The sequence below is a fragment of the Cydia strobilella genome, chromosome 16, assembly GCF_947568885.1.
Source record: "Cydia strobilella chromosome 16, ilCydStro3.1, whole genome shotgun sequence".
Classification (NCBI taxonomy): Eukaryota; Metazoa; Arthropoda; class Insecta; order Lepidoptera; family Tortricidae; genus Cydia; species Cydia strobilella.
Window position 1 is genome coordinate 14,139,444 of NC_086056.1, and position 19,956 is coordinate 14,159,399.

Below are 19,956 nucleotides of genomic sequence, written 5' to 3' on the forward strand. Positions count from 1 at the left end.
AGGATGATGATGATCAGTTGATATACTCGTAGTTCCAAAGTGAAATCAAATTTCTAATGTCCGCTCTGATATCAAATTATAGCCTCGTAAGGACCAATGTACATTACAATGCACATATTCGGTACAATCTAATTAGAACCTTTCATGAACCAAATAAAGTAGTATTTATAAACTGAAATAGATGTCATACTATTTAATTAATAATATTCAATAAAAAGTGACGAGGCGCTCCAGTGGTTTTATAAAATAATTTGACTTATTCCCAAAGTTGTGTAAAGTACCTAGTATTTCTTTTGTTTTATTGCTTTTTCAAATAAACGAATTCCATTACAATTTAGATAAATACACAACAAGGTTCAAATTACATTACATTTTTATTTTATTTTTTAAATTAAAAATATGAAAATGTTGTACGATGGGCTTTACAAGGATAGTGTAGAATAATGTGAAAGGGCTCTAAGTCCACACACGACGTTCGCAGAAGGTGATCATAAATAAATAAGAATGCGGATTGTTCTCCCAGTAGCCACGCGTTCGGGGAACGACAAATCATTTTTCGAAAACCGAACATGAACGAACGTTCTTTTTTCAAATTTATCGGTTCTAAACTGACGAACACTGGCCACATTTCTTAACGGCCGTAGAATATTGATCGGGCATAAATAAGGTTAGGAGTCAAACAGCTGCGTTTGGTTGCATGGAAATGTGATGTTTAGATAATATTGAAAGCACGAACAACTTGATTTAGGAAAGTTTCACATAATGGTTCTCGTAACACGCTAAAGGAAAAGTCAACCCAATTTTCTTCTACTTCGATAGGCTCGCTGCCTCGCAACGTGAAATTTGCTATAGGTAAAAGTAGGTTAACGTTTTTGAAATAGTTATTTTCGATACAAGTGTGCAAAAAGAGGAAATTCGAAACGAGTGGCGATAAATTAAAACACGACCGCAGGGAGTGTTTTAAATTGACACGAGTTGCGAATTACCTATTCGCACGTGTATCGAACAACGTTACACAAAAAGTGCACTTTACGCACTAGTGCGAGAAAGTAGCACCATATGTACTGTAAACGTTATGTAAGACAATTTGGAATAGCCATATTCGCCTAGCCATACAACATTGGTATTTTTCTCTTATAGTCAGGAATATTTTCGTCAGAATTATATTTAATTAGGCTTCGGATTTTTATTTGTTTAGCAAATACAATTTTGCTCGCAAGATTAAGAATCACACAAACCTTATGAGTTATGACTACTTACTTAAAAGAACACAACTTGAAATAGGAATTTAATGCAAATAATTTGATTTGATACATAAAGAACTAGGAAGATATAACCAAACGGAGTAGCTATTAACAGGCGTTCCCCTAGCTCTGTCGAAAATAGTCGGCCAATGGTCATACACAATTAACACAATGTATGGACTGACGTTTATCTGACATGGCTATTTTTACGTTACGTATACATTTGACGTTCCCCTCCCCCGCAAAAATCGACAGACTTTTTTGTACAGAAAATTACAGACATGTCGTCTCTGTTTGGTTATATCCTCCTAGATAGAGAACAGTCTATCTCCCATAAGTGGATGAATCAACCAGGGCTCGGAACCGGTATTTTTTTTAAACCCCATAGCCCAATATTTTGAATTTTTTTATGCTCATTACGTAGGACTGAATCATGTATTTAGGAAACAATTTTCCATTTTTAAAACGTCCCATTAAAAATGAAATTATAAACAAAAGAACGAAAAGGAACGTAATAATACCAGTATTTTTGTATGGAGCAAAATACCGGTTTCTGACCCCTGGAATCAACTATTTCTTGTTGTTATTGTGTCCCGTCAGCCAGGGGACAATATTAGCACAGTTTGTTAGACGGAATGTTATATAACGATCCACAAACGTGCTTATTAGTGGTAGCTCAGTGGAAAGGCCTTATATCTACCACAAAAATGCATGTCTGGTTATTTTAATTATCATAAAATCGGGGTTTTAAGAGTGACTCAGGAGAACGTAACCATGGCAACGAGTGACAAGAAAAAGTTGATTCACCCAAGTACAAATTTTGAATTTAGATGTTTTTCATACTAACAAATTGGTTCAAGAACCTGAACATGGGTGCGAAAAGACTAACCAAAACATGTTTCAGAATAATCATAATTTTATAGAAAAGAAAACTCAAAACAACGCACCAAAATCGTAATCAAAAGTCATAAATTCCCGTCCGTTAGTTCCGACGGGCAGCAGGGCATTGTCATAGCCTGCTTTAGATCAAAACACAGTAGATTTAGGTGTGTTTCTCTAACATAAACAAAACTTAGGTCAGGTAAACATCGCCGAAATGCTTGCGTAACGCCCTTATAGCCTAGGCAATGAAGACGTAGAAAGTGATAATAATTTATAACTGATTTAGAACTGAAATAAGTACCTAGTCTGGCTTCGGATTAATAGATAATAATAGACTAAAAAATAAAATGTAGTCACCTTTGTCACCTGAGTCATGGGTGTTTTCTATGTATTTAAGTATTTATATATTATATACATATATCGTTGTCTGAGTATTCATAACACAAGCCTCCTTGGGCTTACCGTGGGACTTAGTCAATCTGTGTAAGAATGTCCTATAATATTTATTTATTTATTATTTATTACTTTTAGTGTGTATATTGATATCACTCAAGTTATATATTGTTTAAATAAATAAATAAATATTATAGGACATTCTTACACAGATTGACTAAGTCCCACAGTATCAAGAAGGCTTGTGTTATGGGTACTCAGACAACGATATATATAATATACAAATACATAAATACATAGAAAACACCCAGGACTCAGGAACAAATATCTGTGATTCGAACCCAGGATCATCGGCTTCACAGGCAGGGTCACTACCCACTAGGCCAGACCGGTCGTCGGTGTTTAGTACAGAGTATTTAAAAAGTATTTGCACAAAGCTAGTTTTATTACCGTGGCCCGGTAGGTAATTTTGCGAGCTCTTTAACGATAAGAGGGGCAGATAGTTTGGTGCCCTTAGGGTCGGTTACACCAAACTGTTTGTCATCGTTAAAGAGATCGCTTAATTATATTGTATGGAAAGTTTCCTAGTAAACCGTCGCGCCGCGTCGGGTGACGTTGATCAGTCTGTCAAGTGAGGAGGTGCAACTGGCACAACATAAGTGCCAGTAACGATGACGACGACGATTTTAACGATGACAAACAGTTTGGTGCTACCGACCCTTAGTCTTATGTCAATTAATATACACCAACCGTTTATGCTAATACTAAACAGGTTTCCACAAAAATATTCCTATTTGATTAGACTATCAACTAGGCCGTACTTAAACAAAATTCACGTTTTACGATGTCCGACTGTTATCTACCCGCCTTTGCTTTATTAACATTAACATTAACACCGTACCAAAGAGAGAAACGTTCTGATACTCAGGCTTAAAATAGAACCACTTTATTGGTAATTAGTTAAATGAACGGAAAAAACTTCTGTTTCAAGTTATTTTAACTCAAGAATCTTAAGATTTATAGAGCGGGTATTTTACCTCCTTAAGAATTGATTTCCCTAAATGTGGTAACCAAGTCAAGCTATACCACGTTTTTAGCGTTTAAAAAACATGAGACAAGTTTTAATAACAAAACTTCCGTGAGTAACAGACATAAAACGAGTCACTCACGTTTTTCGACTTAAAATACGTGAGTGACCCGTTATTAATATGTTTAACATGAGACAAATGTTACAAAAGTAGCATGAGAATGTTTATCGGATGGTGTATGGGGATATTATTTACTTAAATTTTTTTATACATAGTGCCAAAAAATAAAAATAAAGCTTTAAAAATAATTGTTTTACTCTAATAAGACTCCTGACGCAATAGTAGCAAATTTGAAAGTTTATTTATTTATTGAGAAGTTCAACAGCGTTTACATGAAATAATACACAAATAACATGAGAACTTAAGCAATAAAACTTTCTTAATTTAAAACTTTCGCGTTTTGAACACATATTAAATCACATTTAAAAATCCGGTCTATCGCGAATTTATTTTGTTTTCCCGACCACGACCAGTAGTAACAGGTAATAAAATAAATTCGCGATAGACCCAATTTTGAATGTAACTTAAGCATAGCCAATAACAACAATAATAACAATAATAGTTAGTGTTTTAATTAAAAATAAGTATCCAAAACTTCAAACTGAATAGGTATTATTTTTAGCACTGAATTTCTTAGCAAGATTCGTGCCATTTTATGTAAAATTACACCGTAGCTCATTAAAATAAAGTACAAATTAGCCTCGTCGGCAAAGAGCGGCCGGTTTTCCGACTTCTGCGCTTTTGCTTACAAAATAACAACTCTGATGTAAATTAATTCAACCCGATATGAGCTCAAATGGATATCGTATGCGAATATTGAGATTACTAAATGTGTATTTATATTGGTACCGTAGGTATATCTCAGCACAAAGCTGGGTGCGCACATGAGAATACTTAACTTGGTCCTAAATAACGTAGGTAGGTATGTCTTTTTTTTATTCATATGATCGAATTATTTTCAAGATAAGTTCCAAGTTAACAAGTTTTTTGGGATTTAATAGCCTAACAAAAAAAAATGTATTTGTTTTAATTGCATGTACAGAATACAGATAGCAAAACTATTAGCCTAGCAACAGAGATACTAAAAGAAAATATTCATTCTCATCTCATTAACTAATAGCACCATTTCAACTTTTCATTTGATCTCAATTCGATCTCACTTTGAAATCAGACTCAGTACTTCTTACTCGAAATAATGAATTCATGCAAACGTTTTTATTTGACGCACTGCGAGTATATGAATGTGTGATTAAAAGTGAAATTCAAATGCTATAAACGAGATTCGCATAGGTTGCGAATTACGAGCAATTACGGCCTAAAAATTCGCAGCACACGCCAGTGTGTACGCAGTTTTAACCAATTTAGTATCTCTTGTAATTGTAAACAGCAGCGCACAGATATAAAATAAATGTTACTTGCATGTGAAATAAAACTATGAAAACGGAATATATCGCGTATATTGAATTTATAATACATCCCGACGTTTCGAACTCTTTACAGCGTTCGTGGTCAACGGGTGACTCCGGGGTTGACCGTTGACCATGAGTAACTATCGCGGTAACCGAAGACAATATTATGTTACTTGCATGTATTTAATAGTTATTTAGTTTCTTCTGATTTTAAATGGACGGTATAATTTCAATACTTATCACACATTGGGTACTTACAAACGGACAATTTATCAAACTGGTCTTAAGTACTTTCTTATATATATATATATATATATATATCATACTCACTCTAAAGCGTAGCTACATGTGAACTACTACAAATACTGCGGCTAGACCAAAGTCAAGAGAGAGTATTTAATGGAAGACCTCTCAAACCCTTAAAAAGACAGAACATCTGAATATGGCCAAAACAGCCGATTGCAGATAAAATGAGGAAGAAAAATAAAGAAACATGAACTACTACTTCGGTCTGTCATTTTGATCCTATTTTACATTTTTTAATAAAACTCTCCCTCTAGATAAAATATTTGTACCGTAAACTAGTAACAATACTACAACACCACGCATAGCACATCAACGACCACTAGCGACCCGCCCCGGCTTCGCACGGGTCATCATCATCATCATCATCATGTCAGCCGATAGACGTCCACTGCTGGACATAGGCCTCCCCCAAGGCTCGCCACTCCGACCGATCCTGTGCCGCTCGAATCCACCGAATTCCCGCGGCCTTCACCAGGTCGTCGCTCCATCTCGTTGGAGGCCTACCGGCAGTTCGTCTTCCGGTACGCGGACGCCACTCCAGAACCACGAACCACGGGTTCGCACGGGTAGTTCAACTAATTTACACAAAACCTTTATAAATTATACATATAAACCTTTCTCTTGAATCACTCTATATACTAAAAAAACCGCATCAAAATCCGTTGCGTAGTTTTAAAGATCTATGCATACATAGGGACGAGCGGAAAGCGACTTTGTTTTATACTAGTGATACAGAAGCTGAACTGTGTACAGTCGCCATCAGATATATCGGAGCGGTTCAGGCGCTCACAATATCTGAACACACCTCTATTGTCAGGGCGTTAGAGTGCGTGTTCAGATATTGTGAACACGTTGTCCGCTCAGATATATCTGATGGCGACTGTACCTAATTTATTTGATATTTCAAAATAGTCATCTTAATAAGTCGGCTTAATATAAACAGTTAAAAGATAGGTACAACCATACGAAACTACTAAAAGGTGCCAGACATTGAAAGTTAACACTATATTGGTAGTTTCGGAACTAGTACTAGTAGCTTTTATTTTTTAAAGTAGGTATATTTTTTTCTGGTAACTACAAATATCTGACTCGTACAAAATTCGCTCTGAAACTACCAATAATGCAAGTGGCTCCTTCATGCCACTTTTCTACATGTACATTTTATCCTATATCGGTATTAGACATGTTCCTAAGTTCTTTTTATAAAGAGCACAAAATAATTGACCCTTAACGACCAATAGGTTGCATCGCTTTCATGAAAGGCATAAACGTGGCCTACGCTAAAGGGGAACAAAATAAAGCAATTTCCGATACCATTTAGAATACCTTCGTAAAATGGACTATTAAACAATATTCTACGTACGGTGTTCAATACAGGCGGGAGTTAATAAGGATTGAGAGATAAAACCTCAAGTATATGGACGAGCTTTTATATAAGCCACTGAACATAGAACAATGATCATGCAGCCGATTCTGATTCAAAAAAATTATACGGTTTTCACCTTATTTCGATACGACCTGGACAATGAACACCAATCAGCGTAGATTGGTGCTGACGAAGTGTATTTAAGATCAAGGGCCTTCTCATCAAACCAGCTGGTAAAGGCTTTGGTGAAGGTGAAATTCGGCAGCTCACAAAGTTTTTTTTTTATAAACAAACATTAATACAGTTTAAGGATGACTCGCGTTAGACCGGGCCGTGTCCGGGCCGGAGCTTACGGCGCTTACTTTTCTATGACATGACAGATGATCACGTGATGCTTTCCATAGAAAACGAAGCACCGGAAGCTCCGGCCCGGACACGGCCCGGTCTAACGTGAGTCATCCTTTACACGTCCATGTCTTATAACTAAGTTCATATAATTTATAAATAAGTGCTGCATATTATTTATTTACATGTTCACCATTGCAGAACCAACAGTAAGTAGGGCTTTATACACAAATTACACATGATAACAGTAGGCATATTACACTTAATATGAGGATTTAGCACGAAATATAAACCGTAAAAACATCTAACTATAGCCCAAAAGCTATGGTCCAAATCCGACTCGAATATTTTCGTTCGTGTTATATTATTTGATTGTCGCATTTTTGAGACAACATACCTACATCATAAGAAGAAATAACTCAGGCAATACTAAAAAGAAGATTAGCAGGTATTGGTATTTAATTACGTGTTGAAATTGTGGACTTACACAATTTGTGCTGTCTTAAAAATATAAATACACTGGCTATTGTCCACAGGCGTCACAAGTTTCGTTAAAAATTGTTTGACTTGTGTAACAAATGAACACATACGCCCACATGTCGATATTACCTCCATCGATTGAAACACGATATACATAAACGGCACGGTGTCTAAATTAATTATACTCATTAGTAAAATGTCTTTCCCACACGCATTGCGTTAAATTGTAGCTTTTGACGAGAAAAGGTTGTAATAAGGTGGTTCCCTGAGCCAGAAGGCGAAAAATCTCCTTATATGATCATGTTTTTCTAAGAGGCGTTGATATTCGTAGACGTGGAAAAAATATATGTAGTTCTTGACTATATTATCTTTAACAACATAACTTCCGATACGCGAATTATGACACTTCGCTCGATACAATTAATTCCCAAAGTAACCTCTAACTCGGACTTTTAATCCTACTTTACTCGGTTATTTATTATGTGATACTATAAACAAAAAAAGAAGAAAAACAGTTTTAACATAAATAGTAATTTCATAGCTTTAGAATTTCGATATTGTAAGGTAAGGTAACGTCGAGAGGATGGATCCTGGAGACTCCGCAAGAACCAGGAGATTGAAGATCTGGTGTCCGAGCCGAACATCATCGGAGAAACGAATGCCGCCAGGCTCCGATGGCTCGGGCACGTAGTCCAGATGGGGGAACATCGCGCAGTCTGGAGGGCGTACTCTGGAGTACCAAGTGGCCGAAGACCGTCTGGACGCCCTAGGTACCGCTGGAGAGACGAAGTGCAGAAAGACCTCAGCGAACTCGACGCCGTCGACTGGACAGAAACGGCTTTGGACAGAGTAGCATGGCGGTCTTTGGTGTCGGAGGCCAAGATCCACTTCGGATCGTCGCGCCACAGCAGTAAGTAAGTAAGTAAGTAAGGTAACGTTATTAAAATAAATAAAAACCGACAATATTCGATCAAAATTGACACTTGGCGCGTATGTTCTTTCCCGTTCTTTCTTGCGAAATGTGACAAAGACAGTGGCAAACCGATGAAACGGCCTTAAGGAGTGGTTCGGAAAAAAAGTGGCAGCACATTATGTGGATTTTTTATTATATGGGGCATTTTCTATGAAAAGGGACCTTATTGTCGATGTCGCTTACGCCGCACAGCGTTACGCGGCATTGTATTTATATCGGAGCATCGTTAATAATGGCGTAAGCGCCATCGACAATAAGGTCCCTTTTTATAGAAAACACCACATATTATGTGATAATTTTTAAGCAGTGCATTGTTTATACTAATCTGTAGATACTATTTTATAAAATCAAATACAATCGTATTAAATATATTAATAACGGGTCACTCACGTATTTTAAGTCGAAAACGCTCGACATGTTTCACTCCGTACCGAGGAGCGACATCAGGAGCGTTATTAATATATTTAATATGTCTGTGTCTCACGGAAGTTTTGTTATTAAAGTCAAAGTCAATATAATCTTTATTCAAATAGGCCTAGCAACAAGCACTTTTAAATTGTCAAGTTTTAAATATTACCTTAATCTAAATATCAGAGCAATTTATTGATGCAGTTATTATTATTCTTAAAAACATTGAATTATTATAGATATGTCAAACTTAATAATAAGAATTCACAAAAGGATCGTCAAACACCAAAATTGTATAAAAAATACTAGTCTAGAAACTTTCTAGAATAAAAATTTAAATGTCAAAAAATACGGATTACCTAATATAGGTATTCATTGAATTATCAATTTCATCATTATTAACACAATAATAAAGAATTAATTATTTTCAATCACAATCCCACGGTGTTTCATCATTCATGTAGTCTTGTGTGCTATAATAGGCTTTAGAGATAAGTTTACGTTTTACATATTTTTTAAATTTATTAACAGATAATTCAGTGATGATATTTGGAAGTTTATTATAAAATCTAATTAAAATACAATCGTATTTAAAATAAAAGGGCGAATTCAAGTTTTCGCCTTTTATATTACATCTCTCCTAACACTTTTTGGACAGCGTCTTCTGAGAGAATGTATGAGATGTTTCTCATAAACATCTTTCTCTTTAAGTTTGATGAGCTAATTAATACCTAAATTGTCTTTTGTTCAATATTTAGGTAAATTTTTTGACTTTACTTAGAGGTAGGTACATGGAATTTCTACTTTTGCTTATTTTCTATTTTTAGGGTTCCTTACCCAAAGGGTAAAAACGGGACCCTATTACTAAGACTCCGCTGTCCGTCTGTCCGTCTGTCTGTCCATCTGTCCGTCTGTCACCAGGCTGTATCTCATGAACCGTGATAGCTAGACAGTTGAAATTTTCACAGATGGTGTATTTCTGTTGCCACTATAACAACAAATACTAAAAACAGAATAAAATGAATATTTAAGGGGGGCTCACATACAACAAACGTGATTTTTTTGCCGTTTTTTGCGTAATGGTACGGAACCCTTCGTGCGCGAGTCCGACTCGCACTTGGCCGGTTTTTTACAGAAATTTGTCTCCCATAGAGAAACCTCTGTCCTCTGTGAGTGACTGTGAGACTTCCTGACTACCCAAGATAAAATCCATTTAATTAGTATATTCCTAAAAGCATAAAACAAGTTGTGAAAATGGAAATGCAATTGTGGCATTGTGGAAAATAACAAGTGAAGATTGTGAAATTGCGTTTTTCAAAAGTTTTCAAAGTACAGTGCAATAAAAATGAGAAAAATTAAACGATCTCATATTTTTCAATATGATTTTATAGCAGTGTAGTGTTTTACAGATTACAAAATAAAGTGCTTCTTAATTAGAAAAAGAGAGATGTAGCTCTGTACAGAATCAAATAATGTTATTCCCTTCTAGATATCTATTGGAAGGCATCTGGTATTGACACCCACCCTATATATGTGACAATTTCAGGCAAGATGCGTCCTCGTACGCGAGTAGAGCTTTATTGATAACCAACAAAGTGGTGCCTTTTTCAGCAAAAAGGCACCACTTCGTCGTTCTCAGCAAAAGTTTTGCTGAGAACGACACACGTGTTACCTACAATTTGCTTCACTACCTAGGTAATATTTGATATAGATAGTTTAGATATCCAGAACAAGAGAAGTGGGCCAAATCCCAACTCCCTATCCATACTAATATTATAAATGCGAAAGTCTGTCTGTCTGTGTGTTACCTCTTCACGCTTAAACCGCTGGACCGATTTAGTTGAAATTTGGCGTAGAGATAGTTTGAGTACCGGGGAAGGACATAGGATAGTTTTTATCCCGAAAATCGGTGTGGAATGAAGAAAGCGGGGTGGAATCATGGTGGAATTGAGATAATTAATGAGTTGTATTTGTGTGCATATTATGCTCAAATTGAATGATTGCTATAAGACTTTCTCCAGGCGCTATTCTTACTCTAGCTGGGGTTACTAAGTCCACGCAGACGAAGTCGCGGGCAAAAGCTAGTAATATTATAAATGCGAAATTAAGTCTGTCTGTCTGGTCTGTTACCTCTTCACGCTTAAACCGTTGAACAGATTTATATGAAATTTAGTATGGAAATAGTTGGAGGCCCGGTAAAGGATATAGGATAGTTTTTATCAATCATCATCAATATCTATCAAATAAAAATATTTTGTATAATTTAGTTTTAGTTTTAGAGTTAGGTAGTTTAATTACAAGCGCACGCAACTCTGTAAATACTAAATCTTGTTACTGTTTATTTTAAATTTCTGTCCATAATCTTGTGTAGAAATGACATCTCACCTCCCTAGCAATAAATTTTAATTAAATCTTCTTATTCTTTTGTGCACACATATTTAGAGTTATAGTCTAGATCTGAACTGTATGTTAAGGGGATCCCATGCCCCAATGACCTTCGATTTGAATCCCTTAGTTTTCTAATGTTTTTTGTAGCTTATCATATTAACAGCAACGGATTTTAGCAATATAGTATCCCATATTTACTTCAAAGTTCATTTTTTTCGAAATATTTGGCATCAAAGTTGAACAATTTTAGGCCCAAAAAACTGGTTTTCTGGCCATAACTTTTGTGTTAATTAGTTTAAAATTAAAATCTTAGACAAATTTTCAGAGACGTCTAAGACGAACCCAAATATGTAGATTTCGTATAAGTAAGATCTTTCACAGCAATCGAGATACGAAAAAAGTGTTTTTTTAGACAATGTTTAAAACAATCATAAATAAATAAGTATTCATTTTTTTCACAATCCGGTAGACAAAAATGGAGATAAAAGATTGAAGAACCGATAGCCGCTTGTCTTATAATTCTATATGTAGTGCAAAAGTAGGAGATACGATTCCAAACTTGTCAAAAATCGATGAAAACCTCAGGTAGCCCCTTAATACTGTAATATCTGCAATTGTCTATAACTTGTTTTGTGAGCCAAATAAAAAAAATATATATCATCATCATTCCACGCAGACGAAGTCGAGGGCAAAAGTTAGTATGTACTGACGAAACTCCGTGAATTTTCATATCAGCTTTATTTTTAGCATGTTTATAAATCAAATGCCCAAACTCGTAAAATATTGTAAAAGCATTCGAAATCGTCAATCCCAAATATAAAAAACCAATTAAAACACCGGCCATTATACCCTCACCTGTACAACTGTATCACGCTTTATTTATGGCACCCAATGGAAAACAAACAGAATTAATTGATGATTCACATGTCGATGCAAGCTTGATTATTTTGAACTAGCTTTTGCCCGCGACTTCGTCTGCGTGAATTAGTGACAGCAGCTAAAGTGAGTGTAGCGCCTGGATAAAGTCTAATGGCAATCATTCAATTTGAGCATATGCTTAGTTGCTTACATCAATTATCAGGCAACTCATAAATTATCTCAATTCCTCCCCCCGTTTCACCCTCTTTAGGGATGATTTTCGACATACTCGTAAAAACTATCCTATTTCCTTCCCCGGACTCAAACTATCTCGTGAGGTAACAGACAGACAGACAACTTTCGCATTTATAATATTAGTATATATATGGATTATAAATGCAAAACTTCTGTCTGTGTGTTACCTCTTCACGCTTAAACCGCTAAACCGATTTAGTTGAAATTGGTATAGAGATAGTTTGAGTCCCGGGGAAAGACGTAGGGTAGTTTTTATCCCAGAAATCATCTCTTAAGGGAGTGAAGAGGGAGGTGGAAATTTGTATGGAGAATCGATAAAAAGCTTAGAGCAAATTACTAACTCCACGCAGACGAAGTTGCGGGCAAAAGCTAGTAAATAATAAAAACAGATATCGACCTAGCCCCAAACTAGGCAAAGCTTGAACCTACTATGGGTACTGGGCGACAATATATAAAACAATATAAATGTTAATATTTATTCCCTTTTTTATTGTGGGACGTACCACATTACACATTACAACCTATAAATTGTATATACAGATGTCAATCACAATAAACAAATAAACGATGATCAACTCTAGCCCACGTGGGGTTTGAATCCATATCTTTGGATTGCCATGTCGTGGCCAGATCATACTTAGATTTTGATAATTTTACGAAATGCTATTTTAGAATTGATCACTTCACGATATGGTTAGGTTATGGCTCCTCTACACGATGGCCCAACGTAAGCCAATCTAAGGGACGCAGCTATGCGGTGGAATGAGATAGCAATATCACTTGCTCCCTCTAACGCATAAATGCGTCCCTTAGATTGACCTACGTTGGGCCATCGTGTAGCGGAGCCATTAGGTTTGACTTTTTCATTATCTGGCCATTTCATGGATTGATTGCCAATATGCCAATGCCACATTGGTACACACGATCTGGTCACGACATATACATAAATAGACATACTTAAACACAGAAACCATCCATATCTCAGGAACAAAATATTTGTGATAAACGCACAATAAAATGGCGTTACCAGGATTCGATCCCGGGACCTCCAGCTTCGTAGGGTCACTATTACCACAGGGCGGACACGCTATACATCAAAAATCACTTGCGTTTCTATGTGTGAACGGCACGTCTGTACACGCGGCATGCGTCATAGTGTGAGTAAGTTGCTTAAAAATAGTACTGAGCGGCCGGCAAGCGGCCGTCAATCTGCTGTCGCGGGGCGAGGTAATTCGAGTCGGGGCGGGGCGGTGCGTGGCCGTTCTGTAAGATAATACTATTACTTATTCTATGCTATTACCTAACGACTAAACTAGAAGGCCGTTGATGTGGTTTACATCTTAATTTGCGACGACATCAACAGCATCAGTTGTGCATTAGCGTTCGCGGCTTACGCTGATTGGAGCAGCGGAATTCAATAACGAGTAGTCTCATCAGGCATCTCTCTTGCACTTATTGGTGCGCGTGAGACGCCTGATGGCACGAGTCAAGGTCGTATCAAAATAAAAACCGATCAGAATCGACCTCCTGTGAGACGTAAAATTAATTAAAATTCATAAACGTCGACTTAATTAAAGCGTACGCAGTTTTCATTTGGAATTTGACGGGATTAGCTTTAAGTCTTGGTTTATTTGAATGACAAAACACAGTGAATTCTTAGCAGAATAGACATAACATCATATAGTAGGACGGTATTCATTTTATGTTATAAATAAATGCAGTAGGATGGTTTTGAAGGGACCTCGCCAAATATGAGTCTTAAGAACGAAAGCGTTTTTTTAACCATGAAAAAATGTACGGTTAAACAAATTGCAGTGACCAATGTAAAATATGTACATATTACGCGTATTATAATATACAGTATTAGGTAAACTTGATCGTGTTAAGCAGTTTATACTTTAATTGTACCTATATTATCGTGTTAAATATTAATTCATAGTCATAGTCATATCATTTATTGCATACATGTGTTTACATTAGGTCTTATTTATATCTTAGGTTACAACATGCACCCGTTAGGGCATAGCAACATAGTTACTTAAATAATACTTAGTCTAAATTATATTTTAACAGCTATACATTGTTCACCAGCTTAAATTATATTAAATTATAATTTATCATAAAATTATCCCAATATTAATTATTTTACAATTACAAATTTTTACATTATTATTATGGAATTCAATTTATTCCAAATTATCATTTAAGAAATCATTTAAAGAATAATAGCATTTGTGTAACAAAAATTCCTTGATTGCCTTATAAAATAATTTATAATTATTGTGCGACTTGATTTTGTTTGGCAGTTTATTGTATACCCGGATTGCTGTATATTGTGGGCTATTGGATAGCATTTTTGTTTTGGAAGGGGGGATTCGATACCTAATCGAGTTTAATTTAAAAACTATCGCTCAAAAAATACCTTTAACAGAAAAAACCGTATAGGTAGGTACATACAAACTTTACTCACCTACTAGTCCAGTAAAAACTAGATTGCAAAAAAATAAGTACTTAACAGATATTTTGTTATTAACATACAGAAGGAACCCCACAATTACAATTAGTTGCAACACAAAAACTGGCTAAGAACCCGCAAAAAATCCAAAGTGTGAAAACAAAATAACCGCTTCCCGAAATCTGGCTTATTATACGGTTGGGTGGTCATTATTGCAAAGATCTGCAACATTTTTGGAGATAAACTGATATAAAGTATGGTATTAAACGACTCACTGCTCCATTAATTTGGAAATAAAAAATATTTAATTAAAGTTATCGCGAATGATACCTACTATCGTGAGACATATTTCAAAATATTTATCAGTACGGTTTTTACTCACTATTATTTTTAGTCGCTTTTGGCGACATGTTTCGGATTCTTTGGGAATCCATCCTCAGGCACGAGTGTCCGCGGCGGTTGTTCGTCGTGCACTTCACTTGACGACTCCATCTGCGGACTGCCCCGCGCCCCCCGCCCCCGCCCCATCAGCGCGTGCGCAACGAGCGACGAGGCGGGCGGCGCGGGCAGTGCACGACGAACAACCGCCGCGGACACTCGTGCCTGAGGATGGATTCCCAAAGAATCCGAAACATGTCGCCAAAAGCGACTAAAAATAATAGTGAGTAAAAACCGTACTGATAAATATTAATGATACCTACATTGCACGTACGGTTACGTAAGATTTGAATCAGATCATTTGTTACAAATACTACATGATTTCGGGAAAAAAACAAGCATATGCATAGGTTAGGTAGGTACTTACTTTTATATATTTTTATTGTCCCATGTATCATGTAGGTACCTATTAAATATTATACTTTCATCTAGTATTTCAAACTGTTTACTTACAACCTTACAACTAAATTAATATAAATGATTATCTGCGTAATAATATCAAATATCTGTTAAATCAACTTCACTTTCAACTTGAATGAATGAGGCAGACCAAAAAATTTGAGGCGATAGAATACAAGTTTCACTTTAAAAATAGAATTCTGAGCGTAGTGAGAGGGTACAAGGTGGAATTAATTTTGCCACCATGTGACACATACTTGTCATTTCACCTGGAAGGGAATAATTATGTTTTAAAATATTATTTAACCTAAAAAACATATTATGCAAATCAAATTGTGTCGTAAAGCAGAAAAGTGCCGCTTTGATCCCTTTTAGCAGGAAAAAAACCCTTTTCTAAATGGGTGATGTGAAAAATATTTTATTATAATAGAGGGGAACATCAACTTTTGACTCGTGTTAGTGTGTGTAACGCGTAACTCCTACTACAAACTCAGCTTCCAGCGTTATGCATCTGTTCTAGTCACGGAGTCTATAATTACAAAAAACATGGCGTACTGTGTGGTCGCACCATACAAAAACTCGTTCCAGGGAAACATTCCTATCGCTCTCCAAACTCGAGCAATAGCAAAGACAATCCAGTAAGCGAAGACACGAGGCACTCAAAATAGGGGTGATAGATGGCACGTCTATTCATCTTCACTATCACATAGTATAAAACAAAGTCGCTTTCCGCTGTCTGCCCTTCTGTCCCTATGTATGCTTAGATCTTTAAAACTACGCAACGGATTTTGATGCGGTTTTTTTAATAGATAGAGTTATTCAAGAGGAAGGTTTATATGTATAATTTATAAAACAGTCGCCAGTATAAAACAGTCCCCCGCTGCGTCTGTCTGTATATGTCTTTATGTTCGCGAACTCCAAAATTACTGAACCGATTTTTATGCGGTTTTCACCTATCAATAGAGTGATTCTTAAGAAAGGTTTAGGTGTATATCTTGTTAAGGGTAACTCGTGCGAAGCCGGGGCGGGTCGCTATAGTATTCTAATAAAGTATAAAAACCTAAATATGAGACCTCAAAGTTTACATTTACATTCCAACTATATCTATAAACATAACATTTTCAATTAAAATGTATCATTTAAGAAGCGCCGTTTTGAAGGTTGAATATGATATCCATACTCACCTAAGTCGGTCGGTTTAGGTAAGCGTGTAGAGTAAAGATAGACAAGCCGACAGAGTCACTTTCGCAATCATAATATTAATATTATAACAGGGATAGTAATGTATATTCGTAAAACTTGATTCACTCTTGCATGTGCATCCAATATGAATACATGGCTAGTACAGTCGCCATCAGATATATCGGAGCGGCCGAGGTGCTCAAAAATATCTGAACACGACGCTAACGCCTTGACAATAGAGGCGTGTTCAGATATTTGTGAGCGCCTTGGCCGCTCCGATATATATGATGGCGACTTATTACAAAAGGTATAAGGTCTACCGATGATTGTACTAACACCAACGTATTTAATTGATTATTGTTAGACCGTACTCCCTTGCAATAAAGCACACAAATGATCAGTGAATTGTGTCCCTGTCATTACCATCGACCACACTAATAACTGATATATCGTGTACCTTAATGTGAAGACGTAAGGTTTAACATGGTTTAACGGTGTACAGTTCCTGTCAGTACAGTCAGTGTCAAAAGTAGCGGATTAAATAACGCTCTAAAAGTATCTCCCACCCAAATCCATCCAAATAGTGATATCTCTCTACGTCTTGCATTCAGAATACATATGTGTCACAGTCTAATTCTTATAGGTACATAATTATAGGGACGTGTCACTGACTTGTGTTAATTCTCTATAGATGCTATAATCAAAATCAAATCTAACATACGCAAGTTCGAGCATTAATCAAATTATTTTTTCAAATATTTTAATTTATGTTTTTAAGTAGTCACACTACTATTTGTATAAATTATATACTGAAATAGCCGGTCCAAATCCAGCCTTCAATATTTGAGGGATTCGTCACTTTTTCTTTAATATATGACATCTATTTCATTTTACAAATCAAACATCAATAAATAATAAATAAATATTATAGAGAACATTCTTACACAAATTGACTAAGTCCCACGGTAAGCTCAAGAAGGCTTGTGTTGTGGGTACTCAGACAACTATATATATAATACTTATACAAATACTTAAATACATAGAAAACATCCATGACTCAGGAACAAATATCTGTGCTCATCACACAAATAAATGCCCTTACCGGGATTCGAACCCAGGAACATCGGCTTCACAGGCAGGGTCACTACCCACTAAGCCAGACCGGTCGTCAAAATCATAGCCACTTTTTTAAATGACCCAAGTTAGTCAGTAGCATACAAAAGCCAGTCATGGCAAAACAAGGATCGACCAAAAACATGAATGAAACACCTGTATATATACAAATGAATGAATGAATGATACAAATAAACATTCATTCATTCATTCATTCATTCATTCAAAAGTTTAAGCTATTATAGAACGGTTATATGTTACTTTTAATCCTGACTGTACATACCCTATACTTATTCTTACCAAAACACATCATCGGCTGTCAATTTAATTAAAAAAGAATTCATTTCACGGGTTAAGTCGGATGAAAGGCCTTGTTAACCCGTCGTTTGGGGCTCATTATCGCGATGTTTCATCGTAACGAGCGCGTATAATGTACACTTAAGTATACAGGATGCGGATGGTTTGTAAGTTGGGAAATAATAAAATAATAATAAAATAGTTATTACCTCCTGGTCCTCCATGCACGTTAGCCTCAATAATAAATTTAATTTAATTTAAGATGTGTAATTTAATTTAATAGGTTCGTTTTATCAATCAATTTTTAAAACTTTAATTTAATTATTTATTTTAATTCTATTTTAATTGTAATTTAAACAATGTTGTAATTTTAATTTTAATTTCTAAAGTTGATTGAATTTTAATTTTTAATTTTAATATTTTATATTTGATATGTGAATTATGATATATGGATTCCGAATTGTCCGAATTAAATGAATTTTATTTTATTTTATTTTTTTATTACACTTACCTACACCAAAAGATAGAAAATAAGTAGAAGTTTGTTACGAAGTTCCACTCAAGTTCCACACACTGTCTTTCTATCTTACAATAATATATAGTTTGTCATACACTAGTACTAGCACACAAAAGAAAAGGATGAGTATAGTTTTTTGTTCTTATTTACTGACAATTTGGTTTGACCAACTATATTTATTTCGTTATTCATAAACGCGTTACTGGCCTGAATTAGCTATGAATCGTTTGTCTTTTATCTATCATTTTGACGTATGTATTTGTAGGAAAGGTAGTATTTTGCCCGTTTTAGAGTTCCGTAGACAAAATGGCAAATACTGAACCCTTAATAGTTTCGTCATGTCCGTCTATTCGACCCTACGTCTGGCTGTCCGTGTGTCATAGCCATTTTACTCAGAAATTATAGGGTATTGTGATGAAATTTGGGACGTAGGTATAGTATTGGTTAGGTATAAATAGTTTAGTATTGATTGGTTTTGGTATTGGCAGGTTGGTATTGGAAGCCTTTACTTAGTTTAGAAGTTGATATTCCACTTTAAAAAATCCGTAAAATTCGACATGTGGCTCACCATGCGATAGATCTAAATAGTATCAAGATTTGGTGTGTTTTTTATTTAGAAAATAGTTTTGGAAATAATACAGACAGAATAATCCGTAGCTACACTCTTCTTACTTCCATGATTTCAATATTCAGTGAGAAAAATGGGGATAACTTTTATATGGAGATGATGTACACTTTCCTCTTAAGGGTTATCGAGGCAGAATCTCCTCTCCAGTTAAGATAGTTAATCTAGTTTTAACTAAACTAACTTCAGTCTTAAATAACTTCTTAACGCCATTCTCGCGAAGTTCAAATTTTTCTGCTGTAAAATAGGTAACTTTTTTACGAGATTAGGAAACTTTGAGTTATATTATATTAGCATATTTTATTAAGATTAACTCAAACTTAAAAGAATAAGATCAGGCGGTGTAGCGCTTCAGGCATGAGCTCTTTTTAGGGTTCCGTAGCCAAATGGCAAAAAACGGAACCCTTATGGATTCGTCATGTCTGTCTGTCTGTCTGTCTGTCCGTCCGTATGTCACAGCCACTTTTTTCCGAAACTATAAGAAACTATAAACTGTTGAAACTTGATAAGTAGATGTATTCTGTGAACCGCATTA

The 19,956-nt window shown here is 35.6% G+C and overlaps 1 long non-coding RNA gene across 1 annotated transcript; it reads right to left on the reverse strand.

The window, feature by feature from the left end:
- Nucleotides 1-17,786: 17,786 nt before the first annotated feature.
- LOC134748577 (uncharacterized) lies at nt 17,787-18,037 on the reverse strand. Its single transcript, XR_010128421.1, has 2 exons — nt 17,909-18,037; nt 17,787-17,873 (listed from the first exon to the last, which is right to left on the reverse strand). It is a non-coding gene; the product is annotated as an uncharacterized LOC134748577 (long non-coding RNA).
- Nucleotides 18,038-19,956: the final 1,919 nt, after the last annotated feature.